The 13,998-nt window shown below is 32.7% G+C and overlaps 1 protein-coding gene and 1 long non-coding RNA gene across 7 annotated transcripts in view; one reads left to right on the forward strand and one right to left on the reverse strand.

The window, feature by feature from the left end:
- LOC134685540 (transcription factor ETV6-like) overlaps window positions 1–13,998 on the reverse strand; it is a 73,259-nt gene that overhangs the window by 54,462 nt on the left and 4,799 nt on the right. The gene's annotated exons all lie outside the window — the stretch shown is intronic.
- LOC134685542 (uncharacterized) overlaps window positions 1–13,998 on the forward strand; it is a 42,413-nt gene that overhangs the window by 21,799 nt on the left and 6,616 nt on the right. The gene's annotated exons all lie outside the window — the stretch shown is intronic.

Raw genomic sequence — 13,998 nt, forward strand, 5'->3', positions numbered from 1 at the left:
TATTCCAAAAGTAAATACTGTGGATTCATTTATTTTCGTGGTACCTATTTTCGTGGATTAAGGAAAACTAAGTTATTCAAGGATATTCAATTTCGTGGTTTTACCGAAGTTTGCTTACAAGCCTATAGAAATGTTGGTATTCGTTGAACATTTAATTTCGTGGTTCACCTGTTCACAAGAAATGCACGAAAATTAGTATTGATGAATCCAATGATTTGAAAAAAACAAACTGAGAAGGAGCTGCGGTGTTATTTCCATTGAAACAACTATCTATCAGAGTCCAATAATTATTGTCGTGGATGTAAGCAATTAAAGACCAGCATACGGTCTGAGTCAACGAGTAAAACTCGTGCACTCATAAATTGGTTGTAAAAGGCTCGACTCGTCAGTTTAGCGCAAAGCAAAAACAAACAAAACAAGTGATCAAAAGCCAAAACGTACCGTTCTATAAGTACTCTAAAATACTTTCACACGGATTTAGTGTAACAACATCGTAAGCAGTTTGAGAAAAATGATGGCATTGTGTAATGCCGAAATATTAGTATCAACAGAACGCATGAGAATGGCTGTGTAAGAGTAGCGATTTCAAATATTAATGACAATTAACTTGGATTGTATCTAGATAATGTGATATATTTATAACATTACTGTTAAAAAGGGCATGATTTCCTGTTTGTAACAATAGTTTTACTGATATGGCCAAACTTTTAAACCAACTCTATCTATGAAATAATATTGTAAACGTTTTTTGTAATTTGCGGTAACGAAATATCTAATTTTATGATTTATGAGTTATACATATATGTCGTTTATTGAAATCCAAAACGCACTAAAACATTGTACAAACACTGATGGTAACTATACACAGTATAAGCACAGTACAGTATAGAACTAAGAATATTTTCTTTCTGTTCGTTACTTATTCAATTACAATACGTGGAATGACGCGAATTGCATAGCATTTTAATTATTTGCATACTGCGGGACACACTGTTGTGGATCCAACTTCTATGTTCTTTTTTTTTTAAATTATTTAAAAAAAAAGTAAGGCAAAATATACTAAAGGGACATATATTTTTGTTTTGTGTCACATGCTTTGTGATGAGCTAGACTTGTTAAAAAAACAACCTAAAGATGATATTTCAAAAATGCTGAATTTCAATTTTTTTATCTTATTTGGTGGATTGATTTTTCAACAAATAGCTGACATTTCAATAGGTACTTATAACGCATCACTACTGGTCGATTTTGAATTCATACACAACTTACTCAGAAACAAAAAGAGAAAACATTTTGTCAAATTCTAAACGTCCGATATATTGATGATGTCCGTCTGCTCAATTATTCACAGTTGATTGAGTGCTTGTATAGTAGTCAGCACTTCGGTGTTGACATGAATATCAATTATATGGTCATTTTTATAAATTTTCTGTTTACAAAACTTTGAATTTTTCGAAAAACTAAGGATTTTCTTACCCCAGGAGTAGATTACCTTAGCCGTATTTGGCACAACTTTTTGGAATTTTGGATCCTCACTGCTCTTCAACTTTGTATTTATTTGGCTTTTTAACTATTTTGATCTGAGCGTCACTGATGAGTCTTTTGTAGACGAAACGCGCGTCTGGCGTATAAAATTATAATCCTGGTACTTTTGATAACTATTTACACCACTGGGTCGATGCCACTGCTGGTGGACGTTTTGTCCCCGAGGGTATCACCAGCCCAGTAGTCAGCACTTCGGTGTTGACATGAATATCAATTATATGGTCATTTTTATAAATTTTCTGTTTACAAAACTTTGAATTTTTCGAAAAACTAACGATTTTCTTACCCCAGGAGTAGATTACCTTAGCCGTATTTGGCACAAATTTTGGAATTTTGGATCCTCACTGCTCTTCAACTTTGTATTTATTTGGCTTTTTAACTATTTTGATCTGAGCGTCACTGATGAGTCTTATGTAGACGAAACGCGCGTCTGGCGTATAAAATTATAATCCTGGTACTTTTGATAACTATTGTATCGCATATATAATATTGACCTTGATGTTTAAAATACAGCAAAAACTAGAACGTCATTTTAACATCTGAAGTTTTTTTCTTGAAATTAACACAGATCGGCGGTCTCAAGATCTATGATAAAGGCGACGATTTTAGGTTCTCCATTCAATATCACATTTTATTTCTCAGTAGTAAAGAATTAAAAAAAACTATTAACAGTTCAGTGTAAACAAGAGACGAAAGCCATAGCTTAAAATAAAAAGGACAAACAATAGTACACATGACACAACATAGAAAACTGAGGAATGAACAACACGAACCCCACCAATAACTAGGGGTGATCTCGTGTGCTCCGGAAGGGTGAGCAGATCCTTCTCTACATGTGACACCCGTAGAGTTGCTTATGAGATAACAAATCCGGTAAATAGTCTACTTCAGTAGGTCACATTTATGAAAGGGAAGGGGATTGTAGTTACGACGTAAGTAACATATCCGATATCATTTGTGAAACGGTTATTCCAGAACGGTCAACCAACTTGTGATGGTGTCCGTAAAATTTACGAAGAGATGATTTCAACTTCACTATTTGGAACTCTTGATTTAATAGCTTGTGAGCAACACACTCTATCTAGAAAAGCATGATAGGAAATGCAAGCACGGGAATATCGTATCAATCGAGAGATATATACAACGTATGCACCCTCATTGTCAATTTGTAGATGTCACACAAGATATTAGGCCGACCTAATTGTATCTCTTGTATCCTTTATCTCTAGTTCAGTGGGATAGATACGTTCGACATAGTCACAAAATTTTGAATTATTTAGTGAAAGAACATCATCTTTATAGCGGAAAGTAGAGTTTAAGGATATTGCTAACTTCTTATCTTTCTTCCTAAGAAGTTCCTGTATGAAGTCAGCCTCATAATAATAAAGAAATAGGTCGGAAAGAAGGGGGCACAATTCGTTACCCTTGGAATGCCGATAGTCTGTTGAAAAACACGTCATCCGAACTTTACAAATATGTTGTCAATCAAGAAATCAAGCATCTTGATAATGTCAGTTTCTCAGAATCTTTTGTTTGAATCAGACTGATCCTTTACAAAGTAGAATTTATCCCTTCCTAAGACAAGATACTTGTAATCTTTCTGTACAGGAAGTTGATAATCATATACCAAGAAAGTATACATGTTGTACCAGTATGTTATAAAAGTACAATGTTTTATTTCATAAGTACAAATGTTGTATATTATAACATTTGAGAATAGAATATTGCAGTTTCTTATTTTCATCGTAATCTAGCTCTGCAGCTCTAAAATAATTCATTGGTTTGAATAATACATTTGTTTGTACTTGTTTATAAGAATGTCAGTCTATTTCCGTTGACAGTTAATATAATCAACGTGATAATTTTATATTTCAAATTGTTAATTTCCTATTACCAAAGTACTAATATATTCATTTTAACTGTATGTAAAACTTGTCTTTAGTAAGTGACCCGGATTTGTTACTTTCAATCGATTTATGACGTTTGAACACCTATATACTACTGATGCCTCTATATTTATCCAAAGAATGAGGGTCATTTGTTTTTATTTGGTGACAAGTATTGGTGCTATTCTTGTTGCATAATATTTATGCATGTTTGATTATTGCTGTATGGTTTATATATTTTAAGCATGTTCAAAACGACCAATGGTTAATTTTCCTTAGTTACTGACATCTGGTAGTAAACGAGGATATAAATGATATCCTTTTTTTTTTTAACTTTAAAAGGCATTTAAAAAATTATTACACAAGGGTTTCCGATATCACAAACTAATCAAAACATTTACTAAATTTTATCATCGGTATAAGGACATCATTCGAAAATAAAGCTCAACATGCAGACTTCTTATACGTTCAGGTATTTCATATCCAATTTTTCATGGAAATATTCTTTATAAAGCACAAAAATGTCAGTATTCACCTCAGAAACTAACAAAACCTTTAAATAGACTTATCAAGAAGGGATATAGTTACGATACTGTTGTCAGGTCATTAAAGATTGCTTATTTTGTCGTTAATATTGATTCACTTATAGGGTCTTCGCATCAGAACTAAACAGATTTATTCAAAAACCAGTTGTTGGCATGCCACAGGTTATGTTCTTCTCATATATGTTATGATGGTATGATACTAAACCCCTAACGGGAAGGATTGTGCCTGATATTCATATGATGAAATCATAATCTTTCAATCAGTTTAATTGAAGTCTGGAGCTGGCATGTCAGTTACCTGTTAGTAGTCTGTTGTTATTTATGTTTTATTGTCATTTTGTTTATTTTCTTTGGTTACATCTTCTGACATCAGACTCGGATTTCTCTTGAATTGAATTTTAAATGTGCATATTGTTACTTTTCTACATTGGCTAGATGTATGGGGGGAGGGTTTAGATCTCATAAACATGTTTAACCCCGCCTCAATTTTGCGCCTGTCCCTAGTCAGGAGCCTCTGGCCTTTGCTAGTCTTGCATTTTTCAAGTTTTTGTTTCTTGTGTACAATTTGGAAGTTAGTATGGCGTTCATTATCACTAAACTAGTATATATTTGTTGAGGGGCCAGCTGAAGGACGCCTCCGGGTGCGGGAATTTCTCGCTACATTGAAGACCTGTTTGTGACCTTCTGCTGTTGTTTTTTCTATGGTCGGGTTGTTGTCTCTTTGACACATTCCCCTTTTCCATTCTCAATTTTATTGAAAAAGGATGCTACGTAATATATTGCATACAGTTAGAGACCTAAACAATGTTAACAGATCGCAATTTCCAAAAATGTTCAGACGTTAAAACCATTGGATAATAATAGAACGAGGAAATAAAATAATCTTTTAGATGTATGTTAAGACGTTATTTATTACGTTTAATCTTTCTTTCTAATAATAATTACTTATTAAAATAACATATCAAATTCATCATCCGAATAAATCTGTCTCGCCTACTTTGCAGTTTTACAACAGCGCATTATATAATGTGAAAATTGCCATAAGCGCTTTTTAACATAATATCAATACACAGGTACAAGTAATATAAAAGCTTTTGATAAAAATTTACCATATGAGAAATGATCACTAGTAAGATGAAAAAAGACAAATTAAAGTTGTTTAAAATCTGTAATCAAATATTCAGCATACACAACTTTACTAATAGATTCATTGACAAACAACCCAATGTAAAACATGGGCATAGTAAAACAATAAGACAATAAAAGTGCCCACATAAAAAGTAGTCCGAAGTTCCAAAATATTTAGTTAAATTTAAACTACACAGCAGTAGAAAATGCAAAGAACTATGATATAAACTCATCATAAATACTAGGATTTAATTTTGTATGACGTCAGACGCGCGTTTCGTCTACCAAAAACTCACTAGTGACTCTCGAATCTAAAAACAGTTAAAAAAGACAAAAAAGTACAAAGTTGAAGAGCATTCGGTATCAAAATTCCAAAATGTTTTGCCAAATACAGCTAAAGCTATCTATTCCTGAGCTAGAAAAGTCTTAGTATTTCAAAAATTCAAAAGATTTGTAAACAGTTAGTTGATAAGTATGACAATATAAATGACATTTCATGTCAGCACAGAAGTGCTGACTATTGGGCTGGTGATACCCCGATGAAAATGCGTGTCTGAGTTTTACTTACATAGAATCTATTTGTAAACTGTAAATTATTCGACAGAACAGCTTCTTATTCAAATTATCTTTGTTCGTACGTTTTGTTCTTACTTTTGTTGATTTAAAAAATATTGCACTACAGCTCTCATTGCTATCAACCGTCTGAAGATAGTAAAGCGTTATAGTAAGCAGACCAGTACTCAATCAAAGGCTTGAACACTTGCAAAATAAATATATATTGGAATTGGTTAAAGGCAGACAATGGAGAGACTTTGCGATTTATTGCTGTGCTTGGATCGTACTTCTTTCTCCTTGTTATGACCTTGCTGCTGTGATTTGGATTCGTTGTAATCTCTGAACAAACGAGAGGTCGCTAAATAGCATACCAGCAGTTTACATGCTGCTTTGGTTATACATGATAGTTTGATAAAAATAGGATTTAAAAAATTCACTAATTTGCATGTCCATTGCCAAAGTTTTATCGAAATAACTGCAAAGGTTTTTGTCGAACATGTTTACTCCAATTTGAGATGAAATTCGTTTTTTCATGCAAATACAATAAGTTTAATTTGAGCTTGGTTGGATTTTAAAACATTCAAGCAAATCAACTAGCTGATGTCAGCTTCGTATGTCTCATGCTTGATATGTTCGTCCAATTACCAATCGGTTTATAAACGAAGTAAACTTGTTTGTCGTCAACATAACAGTGATAGCAAATATAATGGCGTTTTAATATGTCGCCAATTAGACTTGAAAAATACAATAGACAACGACCTTTTCAAGCAGTTTGGATATTAACGGACGATACCACACAGGTCAGCATGTTATTACATGTAGTGCATGATTTCATTAGGGGTAGTATTTTTCAGGGCATTTCAAAATACGAAGTGTTTGTTTGAATATTTTTTTTATTAATTGTGATGTACAGTTGTCACATTTATCTACTTTTTCTGTTTAAGTTGTCAATTTTGTCACTATAGCTGAACTATAAACAACTGTCGTACAGGTAAGAGTTGTAACTAGCTATAGATCACGGGTTAACCCACCGTTTTCCTATAGCTGAACTATTAACAACTGTCGTACAAGTAGAAGTTGTAACTAGCTATAGATCCAGGGTTAACCCACCGTTTTCCTATAGCTGAACTATAAACATATGTCGTACAAGTAAGAGTTGTAACTAGCTATAGATCCAGGGTTGACCCACCGTTTTCCTATAGCTGAACTATAAACAACTGTCGTACAAGTAAGAGTTGTAACTAGCTATAAATCCAGGGTTAACCCACCAATTGCCTATAGCTGATCTATAAACAACTGACGTACAAGTAAGAGTTGTAACTAGTTATAGATCCAGGGTTAACCCACCGTTTTCCTATAGCTGAACTATAAACATCTGTCGTACAAGTAAGAGTTGTAACTATCTATAGATCCAGGGTTAACCCACCATTGTCCTCGGGAAATGACCGTATAAAATTAGGAATATGGCAGTTGTTTTTCACTGTTACGTTGATTGCTAGAGTTTGATTTTGTCAGATGTAATGGACTTTCCTTGTATAACTTTGTCTTGTAGTCCAGTATTTTTTATACTTTTGTTTTTACATTGGTTGGTATTTCGTTAAATATTGTACAGTTGTATCAGTAGATCTAAAAATGGATAACTACATGCAATCTTTTATGTAAATTGTATTTGTCGTATGCGGTACTGAAATTTTAAATGTTTTTTTATTTTAAAACATATATATATATTGTGCGTCTTTTTCTATTTCATTCTATTAATAATAAAAAAAAAGAAACCGAAGAGACTGATTCCTTCATAAATATGTTCACCCAATACGTGGCAATGTACTTATCTTCAAACAGGACCTACATCAACTTATCGAATTGAAAGTGTCAGGAATCCAGCTGTGTGCCTATATTCTGCACGTGAATTCCCTTGAAAGTCAATGTACTAGTAATTGAAAACAATTATGACGAAAAACGTGCTTTTTGTCAGAATGTTACTACCACTTGGACATTCTTTAACAGTTAGTTGAAATTAGAGAATTATGCAATGTTTAAAAACGGTCTAAGTCGATACTTTAATTTGTGTTCTATATGACGAAGTGTTGTTCTAATAGCAAGGTCAAACTTCTGACAAAATCAATGTTAGTAGGATATAGTGAGATCAATTTGAATTATAATTGACATATACTATGGTTGTTACATCGTTGTGACTTTGAACTAACAAATTGGTCTTTTGCACAATATGTGCAATAACAATTCTGCAATTGGCTTATGTGTTTAAACAATTTTGGTCACATGGCATGTATATGTTACCAAATGTTATAGAAAAATCAGTAAAACATTTCTACAGCCTAAGAAAAAGACAACAGAAAACCATGAAGAGGAAGTATATGTAATTAGCGTTATTTCAGATCTAGTGAAAGTTTGTAAGCATTTATAACTTTATGATACAGAATTGTCTGTCTGAGGACGAAATGCCTATAGCACTTCATAGACTAGGAAGACCAACAAATTACGTTAACGTGTCCTCATGTCAAACTTGAGATATGCTTGTAATTGACGCATTCTAGCATTTAAAGACCGTAGCAAGAATCTAAATAAAATTAATTGCAACGAATTGACAGGAAACTTTTCTTGATGCACCTTTGAAAAGATCCGTTAAATGAAACCACGAAACTTAGGGTTACTTCGAATTGTAGAATATGTTATTTAGAAGGGCTTATTAAAAAAGAGAACAGCGTTTATACTACTTCAATTAATTTTGTTTTTTTTATAAAACAAATCTATCAAATGATTGAATTGGGCATAACTGATTCCTGTACCACAATGTATTTATCAACATGTATTAAAATAGACCCAGATAATTTGATACCATACTTCTTTTCTTGCATTCTAATGCATCAAGAATATTTGTTAGAGCTATACATGTATAGATGAATGTTATCAAACAAATGTAATGGTTTAATTTACAATGATTACTATCTATTTCGTATATCAAAACCAATATAATTTGTTAATGTGTCATAGAAGTTTAAAAAAAGGTAAAGCGGAGATTTTAAATTTAACACAATTTCAACGCATATATAATATATTTGTTGATTCTTGTTTGTGTAAGGTCCAATGGTGGTTATTTTTGCATATTCAGGACGTGAAAAATGATATATTGATCCAATAAGTTCTACTATTTTTGGTCGATCAGGATGATGGTCGATCATTTCGACTGCCATTGATAAATTGGGATATGCTGGATGGGTGCGGAAAACTTTGACAAATGGCCACATACAGACCACTCAAATGGGTGACACTGATTTTGTTAACGTTTAGGGAGCGCATAACTATCTAAACGAGGCATGACTTTTCGGAAGTAGCTGAACTAAACACCCCACAAAGTCGTCCAAAGACACCACTTCCATAAAGGTGTTACACTAATACAGCCGATCGAAATATGGGCAATTGACAACTATTCCTATGCTCCAATCAGTTCTTTAAATATAGAGTACATTGAAATACTAGTATGTGGACTGAATATTTCGACTTGATACCATCGAACATGCATAAACATGTATCTGTTTTTCAAATATCAGAGAGAAAAGCATATCAGTAGAGATTTTTTTGGCGGGTTGTTATCTCGTAAAGTTAACCCTCTTATTTTTATTTGAAAGAGATATTTGCTCCTGATTTTAACTGATTACATTTGAAAAGTTATATATGTCCGATTGTTTGATATTTCGTTTCCATACAAAAGTTAGCAATAGTTTAAACATATTTTATTGTCCAAAATGAAAAATGGATTAGAAATTTAGCAATTGGAACTCTTCTTCTCAAAACTAACAGAAATCGTCATAAATTTCAATGAACTACTCCTCTCAATCTTTATGTACGGATTTTTGGTGATAACCATGGAAGAACAATATTTCACATCAAATATCATTCAATTATCATGCAATTACAAATATATTGGGATAACTATCAAAATTTCAGGCATGATGATTATTTAGTGAATTTTCAGAATACAGTACAAAAAGCCGTCAACAATGTCATTCAATACTACCTTCGTTATTTAAGAACCGGATTTCATGGGGGAAAATACCTTTTAGTATTAACAATTATAAAAAGAAATATATAAATGATTAATCTTCGTTTAATTCAACGGGAATTGCCCATTTTTAAAAAGCAAATGAACTTTAAAATAGTATGAAAACATAACAAATTTCGGTCAACAAAAACGTGATTGATATCATTATTTCGATAAAAGGGCTAAAATAAAAGAACCCTTGATTTCATATATATCTAATAGTGTGCAAAAGAAAATACAGTGCAATACAGCAATATGCATTGAATATTTTCACTTATTTACGACAACACGAATCGACAAAACAGTTCAATATTATTGGTAAACCATCAAAAATCAAATCTAAACCATAATGTTAATATGAAAAAAAAAAAAAATTGAGATGACTTTCCTACATGATGTGCTTTTCTGGTACAAACACCGCAAACTATAATGAAAAGTTATCCTTTCGTTAATTGATTGTAATTATGTTAGGAGCTACATGTTAAAAATAACATCCTGTTTCGAGCTCGAGTAAGAATATGACGGTTATTTTCCACTTGTTCCGTTGATGTAAGGCGTTTCATTTTTCGGATTAAATGGACATTTTGTTTTGCCTTGCATTTGTGTTATGCATTGTATTTAGTAAGATCAAGTTTTGCCTTAGAGAGCTCAAACCATAGTTTCTTCGTAGTTTTTTGTAATTAATCAACGGGGGATTTTTGTTAAAAATCATGTCAGTACAGATACATTTCACCACTACATTTTACACATGTATATATACTAGTATCTAATGCATAGCTTAAAACTTGTTATGCTATATATCGATAAATTCTTCAGGTCCTGTATCCAATCATATTTTGCACAATGCAAAGCATTTCAAAGACTGATTATGACGTTTTACCAAAATCCTTTAGATATGTACTTTTTGATATTTAGTTTGAGAAGATATGTGTTGTTTTGATTATCGATTTGATGATCGACGCTTGTCTATTGTCTTTCTCTTGCGAGTTAGTATGTTTGGTTGCTTCACAGCTGTTTCGGGTTAAGGGGAGGGTTGAGAGTTTACATTTGTTTTAAACCGCACCTTTATTTTTGTGGCAAACCCAAGTTAATCGTTTCCTCATTTTATAAACACCAAAGCGTGTGTTGCTTTTTTTTCGTATACAAGATTTTGTTGACTGTTAGTTGTGTCTTTAGTTTGACATGGAGTGTTTTGAGGACTACGATTTCTTTCTGTAATTAGCGGTAGATGTAGTATTTGTTGACTATTGTTTGCATCAGTCTAGTGTTCCGTGTAGTTCATGTGGACTTCACCTAGCTTCAACTTGAACGTGATTATAAACGAGAGGAATTGCTATCAGTACAAAAAGAAAGGAAGGCAAATCATAAAGGTAATTATTACAGACAAATAGTCAGGAAGACAAATTCGTTAGATTATTATTGCAGGCAAATGCTAAACGTCATTATAACAACAAAAAATAGGAATGAAGACAAACCGTGAGGAAAACTTTTACAGTCAAATAGAAAGATGTGCAATTTATAAAGATTGTCATTACAGTTCAAAACAATAAATTTATTTGTTATATGTAAATCTCTTAAAAGCGTGTACGAAGAATGGATAAGGGTTTGTTAATATTTTTATTTGCAAAATCCATATCAAATTGAAACAAGAATGTGTCCATAGTACACGGATGCCCCACTCGCACTATCATTTTCTGTGTTCAGTGGACCGTGAAAATTGGGGGTCAGAACTTTAATTTGGAATTAAAATTAGAAATATCATGTCATAGGGAACATGTGTACTAAGTTTCAAGTTGATGTAACTTTAACTTCATCAAAAACTACCTTGACCAAAAACTTTAACCTGAACTTCGCACTATCATTTTCTATGTTCAGTGGACCATGTAATTGGGGTCAAAACTATAATTTGGCATTAAAATTAGAAAGATCATATCATGGGGAACATGTGTACTAAGTTTCAAATTGATTGGACTTCAACTTCATCATAAACTACCTCGACCAAAAACTTTAACCTGAAGCGGGACGAACGGTCGCACAGACGGACGGACGGACTGCCGAACGACCGAACGGAGGCACAGACCAGAAAACATAATGCCCCTCTACTATCGTAGGTGGGGCATAAAAACTTAACATTTATTTGATAACATGTTTGTGAACTTGGACAGTAAATGATCAGTTATTCCAGATTACATATTAATGGTATTGACAGAAGATCTCAACAGTTTAACAGAATATTACAGACAATCTTGACTCCACACACTGCTTTATAAGCTTGCATTAGTAAACAAATATAAATAGGAACATAAAACAGGTCAACTGGGATGAATGGCGGGAAATGTAGACAACCATTTAAGAATAGAGGAAGAGAATATGTTGCATTTTGCATTGGAACAGGCCAACTACGTACTCCTTGATAGAGTTCTTTCACATATAGAGAGTGCCCTTCCTGCATGAGGCATCGGGTAATACTCTTATTTTCACTTGAAGTGTATGCGTATTTATACATTCAAAAAAGCCAAATAGACGTCCTCAGGTTACTTACTTCAGCCAGATAAAAGCGTTGTACTACCAGTACTTACAAGTAAGAAAGTTACACATGAGGAAGAAGAACGGTTTATGAGGGATAAACATATGACTGTAGTAAATAAAACATCTCACATTGGAATTCGAAGAGATAGTTGAAGTACAACTGCAAGTACCATCGAAGAGAACTTGAAAAAAGCCAGGAGAACACTGAATAGCCTACTGCATCAAGGACTTTACGGAGAAAATGGACTGGATCCTATAACCTCTGTTAGCCTTCTACAAATATATGCTTTCCAGGAATGCTTTATGGTTTAGAAGTGTTGCTACCTAATGGCAAAAATTTGGACAAAGCAATACAAGAAAATTATAAAACAAATTCTGCGAAAACTCCCGATAACTCATATAAGCCAAGTGTATATATGCACTGTATGAATATTATACAGCTTATTGTCAAACGTGTCACGGTAACCATTCAAACAAGTGGCAATTTTAAAGCTGTAGCGTTTCTTTCTAGGTGTTGTAAGCAACACATCTGCTTCAGGGCATTCAATATGGCTGATTGGTAAACCGTTTCAGGGGTTTCGAAAACTGCACGATTTCCCGCCTATGCATTATACAAAAGACAGTTTAATCCGTTTGGAAAATATAGGTTTTATTCTAAAACTAAATCTAATGTGTTAGATTGTTTAAAAATAGAAAAACAAATGGATTTATCGGGTCAATATTCCTTTAAGGCAAATCGAAACTTTCATGATTTACCAAGGAAAAATAGTAATGTTAAATTCACAAGTAAGTGGATACAGCTAATTCTAATGACACGTGAATAAGTGTCTGCTATTTCCTTCATATAGTTTTATGAATTTTATAAATATTTCATAATTATCATGTATATAAGTGTTTCTCTAATTGTGCGATCAAGTCTCTTTATCATTCTAACAAAATTTTCCTTTTAAAAAACGATGAATAATTAATTATACAAATCTTTTACCTATACATATTTTTTTATTAAAATCGATCAATACTACTAAAAGGAAAAACTATCGTGTAAAGAGGATCTCTTCTTTTGTCTTTTCGAAGGAAATGAATCAGATCATTCGGAAATACAAATCAAACGGACGCACAATGGAGGCGGAAACGTTATACTTCAAACTGTATCGATCTTTTTCGTAAAAGTGTCGTTTTCATGACAGAAAATATGTCTGATTAATTATAGATCAGCCATATCATATTTTAACATTTGGTACTGATGGTGACACAAATCATTTATAGTTATAAAAATACTTGAATTCAACATTAAAATAATCTATTTTTATATACGTGCTAATAGAATTAATAAATATTTCCTGGATATTAACACACTTATATCCTTCAAATAATTGAAATTGGAAACAACCTTTTCCCGAGCACCTCAGATCAACTCCAGTTTATGGTGGAGTTCGTGTTGCTTAGTCCTAAGTTTTCTATGTTGTGTCTTATATACTATTATTTGTCTGTCTGTCTTTTTATTGTTAGCCATGGCGTTGTCAGTTTTTTTTTTATCTATGAGTTTGACTCTCCCTCTGATATCTTTCGTTCCTCTTTTATTATTTATTATTAAATTCATTGGGTTAAGTACTTCCTTAAATCTGAAAGACTGGCATAAAAAATGGATATACTTCACATCATAAACGTCTGGTCAAAATGTTTTTCGTGAAATTGTTCCAATTTGAAAATACCACGCCATTATTCATTGAAAAAAGCGTTTGTCTAGTTC

The sequence above is a fragment of the Mytilus trossulus genome, chromosome 9 (assembly GCF_036588685.1).
Source record: "Mytilus trossulus isolate FHL-02 chromosome 9, PNRI_Mtr1.1.1.hap1, whole genome shotgun sequence".
Taxonomy (NCBI): Eukaryota; Metazoa; Mollusca; class Bivalvia; order Mytilida; family Mytilidae; genus Mytilus; species Mytilus trossulus.